The sequence below is a fragment of the Gadus chalcogrammus genome, chromosome 5 (genome assembly GCF_026213295.1).
Source record: "Gadus chalcogrammus isolate NIFS_2021 chromosome 5, NIFS_Gcha_1.0, whole genome shotgun sequence".
Taxonomy (NCBI): domain Eukaryota; kingdom Metazoa; phylum Chordata; class Actinopteri; order Gadiformes; family Gadidae; genus Gadus; species Gadus chalcogrammus.
This window is the reverse complement of record NC_079416.1, coordinates 16,644,079-16,659,078: the sequence shown is the minus strand read 5'-3', so window position 1 is coordinate 16,659,078 and position 15,000 is coordinate 16,644,079. Positions and strand designations below refer to the sequence as shown.

At 44.0% G+C, this 15,000-nt stretch overlaps 1 protein-coding gene and 1 pseudogene across 1 annotated transcript in view; both read right to left on the bottom strand.

The window, feature by feature from the left end:
- The window catches only part of stxbp6 (syntaxin binding protein 6 (amisyn)), a 104,163-nt gene that overhangs the window by 53,103 nt on the left and 36,060 nt on the right, over window positions 1-15,000 (bottom strand). The window lies entirely within an intron of this gene.
- LOC130382628 (fermitin family homolog 2-like) lies at window positions 8,355-14,924 on the bottom strand (annotated as a pseudogene).

The window sequence follows — 15,000 nt, the reverse complement described above, 5'->3', positions numbered from 1 at the left end:
GCTGGCAGGACAAGGCATAAGAGTGTCCTCCGCTCTCAATTCAGTCACAATAAAAAATACTTCCTTGGGCTTTTTTGCCCCCTTTTAGTCCCTTGTTTGCTTAGCCATTGTTGGACAGATAACCTGGTTAATCCTCCTTCTCTGGACCTAATTTCAGTTGAAGAAGTTGAATACAGTCGAAAACCGAAGGAACGAGAGGAGGAACAAACTCTAGAAATATGCGTGGAAGGTAGGCTGAGCTTCCAATTTTAAGTGTCTCCTTTCAAATGAAATTTGAAAGCAAACAGTTCCTGTTGTAAATACCCACACAGACTCAATACAATGTCCCCTATTAGGCATGGTCAAGAAATAGAAGGTGTTATCTCACTGACAATTATAACAATCTTGAAGGCACTATAAAATAAATAGAGGCATTACAAAATAAAAAAATAAATGGAATGACAACTTCTTCTCACTTGGCATAATTCGTTTCTAGCTCGAGAAGGAAATTAAGTGTTTCCTCTTCCTCTATTAACAGGGAGCTGCCTTACTCCATGAAAGCAGGATTTTGTTACCAAATGAACAAGGGATTGAATCCCTCCAGTCTGGGGAAAGTTAATAGCCGGATGTGTGCTGATTTGGTGGATTTTGGAGTGACTGTATCTGCATGGCAGGCATTCATAATGAAGCCATGCATCTTAGACTGACAGAACAGAAGCCATCTCACACAGTCTGCTGCTCAGTTTACTGATAGGGCTGAGGTTGTGTGTGGGTTGTGTGTGTGTGTGTGTGTGTGTGTGTGTTGTGTGTTGTGTGGTGTGTGTGTGTGTGTGTGTGTGTGTGTGTGTGTGTGTGTGTGTGTTGGTGTGGTGTGTTTCCTTTGTGGTAATGTGGGTATGTGTTGGCTTCACCTTGCTCATGTCATCAACAAAATATCACGAAAGTATTTGGATACTGAAAATAAAAAAAGCGACAACCCTTTGTCAAAAAGCCCTCTTAGCTTCATTAACTTAATACCATTCAACACCTACTATTCATTTAACTAGACTTTGCTTGCATATTTCTAACCGTGCTGCCAAAATGGTACCTGTAAACAAGTAATACGAAGAATAAGTAGGCCTTAACTGTACTCAATGGACATTGAGTGACTGCTATGCCGGGTGTATAGTCATAATTAGATCGAGCTGTAGACCTGTCTTCATCTATATCTCAGTTTGACAACCAAGCTTGGATGGGCTCTCTACCCTGTCTACGGTTGCTCTCTCTCTCTCTCTCTCTCTCTCTCTCTCTCTCTCTCTCTCTCTCTCTCTCTCTGGAATTAAAAGTCTCTCTCCCAGATAGCCATCAGCGGATGCTCATTAAGCCGATCAATAAGCTCACATCCTTGCAGGTTCGCAATCCAACCAACGTTCAATTTTACTTCCCAATTTCGATTTCTCTTTCTTCCCTTTATCGTCTCTTTCTTCTTTATTGCAGGTAAGGCATGGCATGCGCTGTTCAGTCACACGCTGTTCTGGACTTTTGAACATAGCTATTTTGAGAAATTACAAAGGATAACGGTTCGTATTAAACCCAGAATCTTTATGTCACTAAAGATCCACAAGGTTTTGTAAGATATAACGAGTGCGCAGTGAAAAGAGATGGGTCAGAACGGGTCAATTGATTCCTCATTGATCCGACAAGGGTCCCCTATAAGAACATTTTCTTCGATTCGGCATTCAGCCCGACACAGAAGACACCACCAGATAACGAAGAGGGTAATACACAATATAAACCCTTGTATAGTAGCCCGGGGATTTATAAAGCTGGGGCAATCTTTAAAGACAAGTAAAAAAAGTAATCTGATAAAAGAAAATGCATCTATTAAATTAATGTGTCCTCTGTGGACCGTGAAGAACAGACCCTCTTCTTCTTCATTCAGCCTGCGTCCCAACAACACACCTCTCAAAGTAGCCTTGTGCATGATTGTTCCCTTGTTTTTATTGTTCTTGTACAACAAAGCAGCACAGGTCCACATGATATACCTGGCTACCCTTAAGAACTGCCTCATAGACTCCATTTACCATAATGCCTCAGGGACAGAGAGGGGCTAGAGCGCATCTGACACAACAAACATAAACAAAAGCCTTCGTCCTTGTCAATCCAGTTTGTTGACGCCCTCTGTGAATTGCTGGCCGGAACTGGCCGGGTCGACTTGGATTTTTTTTTAAGAGGAACAGGATTCCGTGGGCGAGTAGGGTTGAATTATCCCATTAGGTGTAATGATGTGGGAGGCTGAGAGGAGCCAGGGGACAAGTGGATCCCCGGCCTTCAATAACAAGGACTCAAAAGTGTGCGGAAGTGATGCATACTAATCCACGCTCAGTGTACAGAGCGTGTCTAGGCCTATCGTGTGTCACTGGGAGGGCACTTTGTTATCCAAATGAGCCACTTACAAGTGAGGCTTAGAACAATTGAAGAATACAAGCGAGAAAAATAGTAGCTACTAATATAACTCTCTCTCTCTCTCTCTCTCTTTCTCTTTCGCTCTCATACTTACACAAAAAGAGGGCGTAGATTGTGTTTATTTTCTCAAGGACAAAGGCTGATGGAAGAGGGGTCGAGATAGGGCACCCTGTTCAGTATGAGTGCGCTGTGCAGCAGAGCATGTGTGTGCTTCACACAATTCTACTTCTTTGTTTCTTTGATGGATTCGTAATTACTATGCTAACAGGCATAGCGATTAAGAAAATGGTCATCATGGTCACATCTCAATTTGAGTCCTCTGATAGGGCCAAGTAGGCCCATACCTAGTGTGGGATGGACCCAGAGACTTCCTGAGCCATATTCTAACCTCCCCTCCTGTTCATTCGGAATTCATCTCTTGACCCTTGGGCAAAGACCAACACAGTGTGCGAGGTTTGTTCAACAAGGCCTTCACCTGTTCAACAACCACACTAAAGGCAAACTAAGCTGGGCTAATTTATCTGAACACATCAGAGGTTTGAAGTCATCTGCTAGGACTAGGAAGAGACATTTCCTTTAGGACATTTTATTTCAAAAGCATTTTCATCACAACCCATGCTTGAAAACAAAACCAGAATATCCGTAAGGGAATGATAACATTATACATTATAGTACACATTTCAACAGTATACGTTTCAGCCATATTGGAAAGTCTCACTATCCCAAAAAACAACATGAGAGAGAAGGAAAGTCTGCTTGGATATTGCAAACACATGTGCTTCGTGTAAGCACAAGTATCAAACCTTACGAGTACACACTGTCTCAAAGCTCATAAATTAAAAAAAGATGACATCAGCATATAGTGTCCTCCCTTTCCAGTGTTGTGAAAGATTGTGCTTTCATGTTGTTTTATGTTCCAATATCGTCCTGTTACTATTTCGAGGTAACCAAACGCACAACAGTTTTTTATGTCTATCATGATTGGTTGCCGTTGTTCCCACCCCGAGTTTGAGAAAAAGTAAATAACTCCTTGGCCAAAGAAGTTCAATTGTTACAATTGTTTTTTATTTACACACTCGCCCCTATTGTCAGTTTTCCAAAACCCTCCATGTATTTTTTTCAGTATACTTCAAAATAAATCCTGCGCTGAACAGCCTGCCAAGAAGTACTTGGCTTATTGGAGATTGACCAGGAGAAATTCAAACACGCAATGCATTAGGAAATACACAATACACTGCGCCTCTAAAGTTTTGGCAGCCTTTTGTTGCTATAAAACTTGGCCACCCAATATTTACAAATCATCCAAATAATCACAAATTATGTGTCCACAAGTGTTCTACTTTGATTGTTTTACTAAAGGCTCGTTTGACAAAAACATGTCAATGCCAATCAAATATTTTCTTTCTTTTTGAAATGATTTATATTTCTCCATATTTCATGTACTTTCATCAACTGTCTTGAGCAAAATTACTTTGGGAGGCAGCGAAAGGAGCTCAAATTCCTCTTGATGGGAACTTAGTGCGGGGGTCAAACTTCTTGGAAGCCACAGCTGTTGTTAACGCCAACAGATGCTGTGTAAGCATTATTACACTTCACTCAGTGGTACTTTCTCACTTAGCTTCCCCAAAGTTTAACCTTCTCAAGTTTATTATCCTTCCATCCAAAATTTGATTGATCCTGCCATGAAGATGGTAATGCATGCAGTCATTTCAGGGTTGCGGTCATCAAGATCTCACATTCCTCAAAGTCAACCCCACGTTGCCTCTCATCCAATGACGGTCCCTTAAGGGGACAGATAATGCCACCATGTTAAAACAAGGCCGTTTTAAAAAAATCGGCCCCCTCTTGACATCACAAGTGGACTTGTCCACCTAGACAATGCTTGATAGATCAGACCAGCCTATACAGGTTGACTGTAGAAAACCGTTGCTCATCTATCCATCATACATCTAGGTGACATGCCCACTTGTGATGTCAGAAGATGTAGATGTTCAAAAACGGCTTTGTAAAGGCTTGTAATCACAACACTTAGTCGGTAAAGGTCACTTTAGATCGATACCCCACCTCTCGTGTCTGGGCAGATCTACCCCGCAGCTGCGGTGATGTCATCATTGGCCTCCAAGAAGCAGACACTGGCTAAGCGTCGTTAAAGGTGCTTAAACAACAATGCAGTGAACTCTTGATCGTAGTGGGGAGACACAATAAAACATACAGACACACACACACAAACACAAATTCCTTCTCTCATACTGTTGTTGTTGGGTGGACACAGAAACAAAATGACACACTCTGTCGTTTGGCTGTGAAATTGAGTTGGATCAAACACATCTGTAAAGATCTGGGTGATTTCTGGCATAGTTTGACTATTTGTTCATCGTAAGCAACACACGTTATCTAAGCCCCTTCTAAATGAACACAGATAGGGATGGGGAGACTGGCTGTTGCTGAGGCCCCACATGATGGGTTCTGAAACGCCTGGTGTGAAGGCTAAGTAGCGTGGCAGACGAGGAGAGTACTGAGGAAGTTACATCATACACAATGAGAACAAAATCCAAAACTGGAAAATAAATGTGCAGGCTCAGTTTCTGCACCATTGTCAAGCGTTCCACCAGGCAGTAACTGACCTGTTGTTGACTTGTCTTGTATTCCATCCTTGCATTGACCCTAACCTGATGGCAAATACATTCCAATTTAGGAAATGTCCTGCTGTGTACTTGTTTGTCAATCAGGCAAATGCTTTAAACCCAAAGTGATTTAGTGATTTTACTTGAGTTGCCATTAATGAGCAGGTAGGGTGGGTCATCTTGCTCAAGGAGGCCTTACAGGTATTGAATGTGAATATGGGGGATTAAACCCAACAACTAAACACCCTAGAGAGACAAAAGTCTATAACGACAAAACCTACATGGAACCAGATTTATGACACCCTTTATATGGTTTATGGGATTAACCAACATGTGGGCTGTATCACACTGTACAGCCAAGTCCACCAGACACGTCATATTTAATGTAGCCTACACACTCTGGAGACTGAGCTTGTTCCAGACGTCTTGGAGGAAGTAAGCATTGATTTAGGTCAGTGGTTTTCCAAGAGGGGCCAGCAAAAGTGATGTTTGTGTTCACTTTTAGTAATAAATCCATGCAGCAGTGTCCACAAATAGGCTATGTACTGTTTATATAAATTGTAGTTTTCAACACTTTTGGAGGTCCTTGGCACCACTGTCGCGGCCATGGCCACCATGATACCATAGCTGCCCCCTGCCCCAAATTTAAACAAGATTGTTGTGGACGACAGATAATTAGTAGCATTAACTGTAAAAATAATGAACTTTATCAGCACGTGATTCTTAGCTCTTAATTGACATAGTTTTTAGGATTAGAGCCTACAACATCATAGAGCTCCTCAAATTCAGTTAGGGCTTTTGGTTTTGGTGTGCGACCCGTGCCACCCAAGGAATTTCAGTTGTCCGCTCTGGCCAGCGCTATGAAACATTTCTGCGTAACAGCGAAGAATGGACTGTGGGGAAGTATGGCCTCTGGTGGATATGAAGCTACATCACAACTCAATGAGATGCGTTAACATAAAGAAAACACATGTCTTTGTCTATCTATGATAACAATAAATAACCAGAAGTAACAAAAACAGACCATGAGAAGTTAAATAAAAATTATTTTTATTTTTAAAATAAATGCATTTTTACAGTCAGCACAACAGGCCATGCACTGGCTGCGGTGAACACAGGAAGGCCAACGAATACACGACCAGAGAGAGCATAAACACCATAGGCTAGGCTCGTGTTTCTCTTCTGTTTGTATCAACCGCTTCGTCTCAAACTCCAGGGGTAGAAACCAATGGCGTGCTTATCAACCGTGACGAAACCCTGAAACTTAACGTGATACGTTTATAAATTTAGCGAAGAATATTTGAAAAGCGAATGCGTCTAAACATTGATAGTTCATATAGTGAGAGCGAAGGGGCAACTGACTGCCACAGACGTTTAAGTACGAAACAGAATGACAAATTATGTTTGTAAGTAGAGACGACGACACTGAGCACAATTAAAAAGGTGTGAGAAATATCGACATTTCAAAATAAAACGATCAACGAATGTATTGAGGAGGAACAATCTTCGTAAAATCCTAGAAACCTGAGTTTGAGACCTGTCATTTTCATATAGATTTATATATTTCTTTATCTGAAACTCAAAAACAAGACAACAACATTTGCAGGCACAGAGGTACTACACAATGGCCACAAACTACCCCCCCCCCCCCATCTTTTTTTTCTTCCTGCAAGAGTACACTTCCGAAAAACCCAGAGAAAGAAAAAAAGAAGCAGCAACAAATGAAACATCTGTACAATTCTATAAAACCTGTTTTTACATTAGTTACAAAAAACTAACACTTCATTTTACTGTTCTTTCACACTGAGGATGAGCGAGAATGAAACAAAAAAATACTTGTATATATTCCTTCTTCAAAAAAACTTGGGTGACCTTTTTGCTGGTGCATGATAAGATAAAATAATAATAATAACAATAATAATACTAATAATACTATACGGTGTAAGGACCAAACAATGGCATTAAAAGGTGAGGCGGCGCAATGTTATACAGACGGTGGGCTAGTTTACATGCCTGAGGAGCACAGACATCACAGTGCTTGAACAAGGCAATGCACCACATGCTATTGGTAACGGACATCTCCAAAATGGCGAAAGGATCGAGCACAGGTTCTAAATATCCCTCCCTATATTTCACACCACTGATTCCTATGGCCACCATTTCAGATTTTGCATTCCCAAAAAAAAGAAAAAAAAAAAAGCATAAAAAACTCTTTCAACAAGGAAATAAATGCTGTTATTTTGATTGCTCGACACGTGAAAACTGACTGTTGACTAATTAAACAAGAAACCACAAAAACAGTGGCATATGGATATGCGAGGTTGCACCGCTAGTGTCACAGACCTTTTGTGTTTTTAATAACGGTCTAACTATCGTCACGTCGGTTGAGACTGAAATTAGGAGGGGGAGGGCTCGGTTTAAACTCTTCAAGTAATCTTCTTTTGCGTTGAGACGAGCTGCAGAGCAACGACTCGACCCAGAGAAAATCCACCGCTTCGATACTAACACGGACACGTTCGGTCGAGACCAAAGCACAAGGACACAGTCTAAAAAAAAACTAACTTCAAATACCGACTACAGCTTATTCATTCGGGGGTTCTGGTCTAAATGATAGAAGTGCTTACATGCGCCTTCATATGATTCTCGAGATAATAACGGGAAAAATCATCCTTCATAGAGCGAGGGTCAGAGCTGTGTGTGTGTGTGTGTGTGTGTGTGTGTGTGTGTGTGTGTGTGTGTGTGTGTGTGTGTGTGTGTGTTGCTATAGAAGGTGGACATCTGCTCCTCTTTGGTCCAGTTGAAAAGACCAAAGAGAAGCTGGGACAGAGTGGATAGAGTGAGAGAGAGAGAAAATATAGGAATTAGAAAGAGGGGTAAGGAAGTCTTTGGCATCGAAAATGATTCCGGCCATGGGACTGGATTCTACTGGTTGTCAGGGCAACCATTCCACCAATAGGAGGCACAGGAAAACGGCAGGTGAATACGGTGGAGGGGTTAAAAACAACAAACGTTGTATCGTCCAGAGGTTGTTAAGGCAGGTCCTAGCAAAGTGGAGGTTGTGATGGTTGGGTTGGTGGTGACAGAGGTCCTCCGGACTGTGTTAGGCGGACATCTTTAGTGTTTTAGCAAACAGGATGTTAGGGATCGGAAATGAACCAAAAAAAGTGGCAAAGCTTTTTGTCAGACTCTGCAAGCGTCATAATAAACAAAAATCACACACGCCAGGAAATAAGAATACAATAGAATAGATATTTCTTAACACCCCAGCCTTCCCCCCCCCCCCACCCCCCCCGACCGCTAGCACCTTGACCCCTGACCCCTCAGACCCAGCCGCTGGTGAGCTTGTAGAACATCTCCTCGTCCAGGGACTCGTTCTGGTCCTTGGCGCGCGTGGACAGGAAGATGTATCCCCCGATGAACTCGTGCACCACCTTGCAGTCCACCTCGGCACAGATGAAGGCCAGGCTGGGCTCGTCCGCAAACCTCCACCGTCACCTGGTGGTGGTAGAGGAGGAGAGGGAGCACGGTGAGAGTCTGATCAGCCTTTACAAGATGTTTTGAAAATCTGCCATTCTGACATCTCAAGTGGGCGTGTCCACCTAGATGAACGCTGGATAGATCAGTCTACCAGCCTACCCAGTGGACTGTAGCAAATGTTGCTCAACTATCCGTCATACATCCGGCTAATCACACTCAGACCTGGTGGTATGATGTCATCTTTAAGGGCTTTGGATGTTCACCAACAAAACGTGTGGTTGTTATCTATGAGATATTGAAATTGTGTCATTAGGTCTGTAAGGAGCAGGCCATGTTCACTAGGCATTGGGTATCGAATCCCGAACCTTCCTTTTGGGAGTCTTCTCGACACCGTAGCCACGGTCGCTATCCTGCCCCTCGATTTGTTCGATATGCATTTAATACACACTCTGAAACCCCCTGCCATTTGCCCCCAAGAACCCTTTACTTTTTTTGACTTTATTGTACACCTTTTTGTTTTACCGTATAGTTTTGCCTTTAGAATTTCTTTAGAATATTTAGATTATTATATATATTATATATATATTATTAGTATATTACTTAATTTACCAAATTGTATCCTTTGGTACTTATTGCTCTGTGGGTCAGAGACAAACGAAATTTTGATTCATTTATTGTGTTGCACATATTTTGTAATTGCAATAAAGCTGACTTTGAACTTTGAAATCCGTTGTCAACCAATGACAATCGGTTTCATCGGTGGCAGAGATGACCTCTCACCTGTTGCCGTTGAAAATGAGAAGCATGGGTTTGAAAATATGCATGTTTAAGAGAAAAAAGTGAGACTTGTGGACACAATGGGAATGTGAAAAAAAAGTGGCTCGTTGACCATCTTGAGTCTCCACAGTATGACGTTCACTGCTCATGTTGCTTGACGCGCCAAAAGCGTCTTGATGGCATCGCCGGGTGCTGGCGTCTCATGCGGATCAGACGGTTGTACGTGATGCCGATAAGCTCCTCCTCTTCGCCGGAACCTACAGGCGGAGAAATAATAGAAAATTAATAAAGACAAAATACAAACTTAAAAAAAACAATTCTTCCCAATACATAAAACCCAAAAAGTACAAAATATTAATATAGATGGTAAATCTTAGGACCTTCAGGCTGTAGTAAAGTCTTTTAAAGCTAACTAATACGACTCCAACAGGGACATGTTAAGAAGAAATCAAACCGAAACGATACTAAAAAACAATCCTAATAAACTGTATTTAATGCCTTTGGCTGAGAAATAAAGGAGAGTTAAAGGTTTGAAATCAGAACCATTACCACCCCCTGTCATTATCTAAGCAGAGGGGAGTGGTTGCTTGGGGGATTTGAGCAGACGTACTTGGCGAGGAAGTGTGTGATGCCAAACCTCGGGCAGCGACTGCCAGGCCTGGATGAAGCGCATCTTGGGCTTCGATCAGACTCATCTGGGCAACGTTCTGGTGGGCCTCCAGGATCCTGGCCGAGATCTGACACACACACACACACACACAACACACACACACCACACACACACACACCACACACACAACACACACACACACACACACACACACACACACACACACACACAACACACACACAACACACACACACACACACACACACACACACACACACACACACAGAGAGAAAGTTACTCTCTGCAAACACACCAAACAAAAAGCTTAACTTTAAATAAGTTCATGTGAAGAAAGGCATGGGAGAGACCCTGGGTCTGACAATAACCACAGTGATGTCCATCATAATAACAAACATCTACTTTAGACAAACAGAGTTACACAACACAAGACTACAGGTCAACCTAAGGAAGAAAACTAGGGTTAATATGCTGGCGCATGCTTGTGCGTGTGTGTATCCTCATTAAGGATGGAACAACACGCTAGTGAAACACTACTATTAACAGGCGTACACACACAGGTTAATGTTAGAGAGCTACTTCTCCCCAAACAAGACAAACTAGGACACACTGGCTAACAACACAGCGGAAATAGCGCACATTACCAAGTCCCTGATAAAGCCTGGCTGGTGAGGTGAGGCAGAGATGTGGAAATAGAGAGAGAAGATGCATACACAGGGAGAGGCAAACATGAGGACAGAAAAGGGACAAGGGGGAAAAAAACAAGGAGGTAAGAAGGGCACTGAAGGCTGGCATATCTTAAAAAAGATAAATAAAAAAGCAAAGCATGCTGCAAAATGTAAACACAAAACCAATAGAGGTGAGGCTGCTGGGAGGGCTGGGAGCGCTGGGAGAGGGAGTGGTGCAATATTTGAGGCAAGAGAGGAGAGGGTGAAGCATGTTATAGTAGGAGTACAGTGTCTGCCTTTCATCTCAAACACCTAAGAGTAAGGTCAGGTGCCCTGGCCTCCATTATAATAAAATCAGATTTAAATACATTTTGGGAACAGGGACAATTATTTAATTGGTAAATAGATCATGCGGAAATGATGTGTATCTGAGCAATGTACGTATATCTAGCGGCTTATGTGACTCTCGAGTTGTTACTCCCTTCTATGACCACTAGATGGCGAACAAGTACCAGCGCAGGACGAGAACGGTAGGAGATTGTGCAGAATGAAGCAACTCTTCACGATACTTAAGTATGTCATAGAGCCACCGTTTTGGTTTATTTAAAAACAAAAAAAAAACACAAGAACAACCCTGTATGCTCCATATATTAATATGGTTGAAAAAGGAAAATAACCACAAATATTAAAAAAGTGTGTTTTCTTCTTCGAACTGTGCTGTAGTCTCAGAGGGAAAGCATCATGAAGAAGCTCCCTAGTAGGGGCGGAGTGGTGTACGTGTAGTGTGCAATCTGGCGTAGGGATGGGGGTTGGGATGATGCACGTCTGCTTCCATCAGCTGACTAAGACGGGGGACATATTTCCGCTCAGGTTTGTGTCGCAGTGGACGGCCTCGTTTCTGACCTGCCTAGCCCACACACACGGCCCTGAGCATACCTCCCCCTGCCAGAAGGGGTGTTTGGATTGAGTGGTGCCAGAGCAGAGACAACACCAGGCCCCCGTAGTACGTTCGCCACCGTCGGGACTACAATTATTCTGTATGTATCTTTACACACGAGGCGACCATGCAAAACGCTGACGCACTGTGCCATGCTCTGAATTTCTTTGGTGCACGTTTTTTAAACTTTTTTTATTGAGTAAACTCTTTTAAATACATTATTAAATCCATGATGACACACCCGCGGCTGGGGGATTTATATCGGGCCGCGTCGATCGGAGACAGTCCTGCTTGAGGATGCGGTCATCAGAACCCAGACGGCCTCTCTCTGGCTAGAACAACCACTTCATGCTGGGGGTGATTGGTTAGAGGAGAACCAGACTTCCACGGATTTGTCATCACACACACACCCACCCCCATCTTCAAACCCCCTTTTCCCGCGGGACCACATGCAGTCCTTCGTGCAGAGGCTTAATGCAAACCAGTGCCCCCCACTCTCTACCGTTACAGGTATAATATTAGATGTATACGTTTGATCACGCCACCAGCCACACACACACACACACACACACTACCACACACAGACACACACACACACACACACACACACACACACACGGCACAGCACACACTACACTTCTTTTTCCAGACACAGTTTTCCTATGGTGTAGAAGAGCCAAGAATTACTTCTAGCATATTATAATCATAAATGGTAATACGGTAGTGAGTATATGGTAACAAGGTATTGAATGAGACATTAGAATTGGAAAGGATCAGATTGGTAACTGACACAGATATCAGGGACAGTTCACTCTGTAATTCTAAATACATCCATGTAGTTTTTAATCCATTGAAGTGTATTTTTATTTTATACAGAATGTGACCTTCCATCTGAATTATAGCGAGGAGAAAAGAGTGTGAAAGAGACTTGAGCCAGACAACAGAGTGTCCTACTGTAATAAAGGCAGGATATAAGGTGGAACCGTCGGCGGTCCTAGGCGTCCTTCCTCAGAGACAGAGGGGCGAGAGAGAAGAGAGACAGAGGGGCGAGAGAGAGAGAGACAGAGGGGCGAGAGAGAGAGAGACAGAGGGGCGAGAGAGAGAGAGACAGAGGGGCGAGAGAGAGAGAGACAGAGGGGCGAGAGAGAGAGAGAGAGAGAGAGAGAGAGAGAGAGAGAGAGAGAGAGAGAGAGAGAGACAGAGGGGCGAGAGAGAAAGAGAGCGAGAGGGGAGACAGACAGACAGACACAGACAGACAGACAGACAGACAGACAGACAGACAGACAGACAGACAGACAGACAGACAGACAGACAGACAGACAGACAGACGAGACAGAGAGACTGAAATAGAGAGGGGAGAGAGAAAAAGACAGAGGAGAGAGAAAGCAAAAGAAAGAGCGAGGTAATCATAGTGTCAGAGAGGGAGGGATAAAGACGGAGAGACAATAATGGGCAGACATGGGAGTTTGGGAACTCAAGGCTGGGTGAGGGAGGGTGTGGGCTGGAGTTTGGGGTGGAGGCTGGAGGAGGGTGCGAGAGGCTGCATTCCAACACAACACGGCACCGATGCCAGGAGGCACCCATCTGGGAAACATCAGTAACTCCTCCGCCTTGCTCCGCCTCCCCTTCAGGGAACACATCAACAAGCCCTTCCCCCAAAACACACCCATCTCCTGTATGGATAGTCCCGGTAACACTCCCTGAGGGACAAGTCTCGCCACACTTGCAGTGATCTTCACCCAGTCCAGCCTTCAGAGCAGGATCCCATACTGCAAACCCTCTATCCTAGGATATGACATGATGCCCATCTCCAAACAGAGGGAGAAGCCATTGCCATTATTTCCATTATCGCTATTATTTCATGCGTAAAAACATTTTTCTTTATCCTCCTGGTTGTAAGTATACCTTATATTTTATACAGTGCAATTTACAGTATATATGGCCAATATTGCACTATATTAGGATATTACATTTTTATTTTGATTGCATGTCATCATTTGACACGCGTGTTATTTTGCTGCTGTGGTCCCTGGACTTCCTTTAAGACATGAATAAAGTGTCATCTAATCGAGCGCCATTTCCCCTCCCAGTCCCCCTCATAACCAAGGCTCATGCGCTCCGGTGGGTCCAGTGACACCCCTGTGTCTGGTCCCAGCGTTACCTGCTTGTTCTTGTACTTCTTCAGGTAGCGGGGCGACACCAGGCACTCGGGGTTGATGTCGGTGGTGATGGCTCGGCGATGTACTGGGGGTCGGGGTTCATGTGCTGCATCTTCAGGAAGGACAGGATGTTCTGCACCTCCAGGTTGTAGGAGCTGTCCGCCATCGTCTTCCCCTTGGAGGCCAGGCGACACGCCGCCATCCAGTGGGCGTACTGCTTCTCCTGGGGGCGGGAGTACAAGGAGTCAGGACAATATGGAGAAATAATGATACAGGAGGGAGAAATACCTTTTTTCAGTCATTAAGTTAACAAAACGATGGTGATCCTACAGGTAGGGGGTGTGTGTGTGTGTGTGTGTGTGTGTGTGTGTGTGTGTGTGTGTGTGTGTGTGTGTGTGTGTGTGTGTGTGGTGTGTGGTGTGTGTGTGTGTGTGTGTGTGTGTGTGTGTGTGTGGTCAACATGTAATCTTAAAGGGGCAGGGGGGAATCCTAAACATGGTTATTTCATGAAATCCCTCCAACAGTGTTGAATTTGTGTGGCCAGGTTTCTTATGTTTTTTTACCATGTCACACCGTAGCCAGATCTCATTCATGCCGTCCGCCACGGGGATTAGCAGCTTGATGTTGAATTTCTGACCGGAGATGTTGACATCTGGAGTTACCTCACAGCCTGCACACACAGAAGCCACAGTTCAGAGGGTGTGTGTGTGTGTGTGTGTGGGGGGGGGTCATAGGTCACTCAAATTCTTACATACACACACTCAACACATCGGAAAGGATAACGTGCATTCTTGTATCCGTGACTGTGAACGCAGGTCTGAGTATGGGTGAGCCCTTTTAAGTGTGTGGGCCGTGCGTTGGTGTGTGAATAGATGCATGCATGAAGGTGTGGTCGAGCGTCAAATCAATTTTATTCCTGTAGACCTTGTTCACAGTTACAGTCTCAAAGGGCTTCACGTGTGTGTGTGTGTGTGTGTGTGTGTGTGTGTGTGTGTGTGTGTGTGTGTGTGTGTGTGTGTGTGTGTGTGTGGTGTGTGGTGTGTGTGTGTGTGTGGGTGTGTGTGTGTGTGTGTGTGTGTGGTGTGTGTGTGTCTCTCTCCCACACCTCTGAGGTTCATCTGGAGAGCCGGGGTGCCGTGCGCCTCTTCCTTGGTCTTGTAGCAGGAGACGGTGATGTCCTTGAACGTGCACCAGTACTGCTTGTGACTCTTCAGCGTCAGTTTCTTGGGCCTGGAGGAACACAAACACACACGATATAGGAGACCATGTCGCCTTCAAAAGACGCACAAAACAAAAAGACCATGGC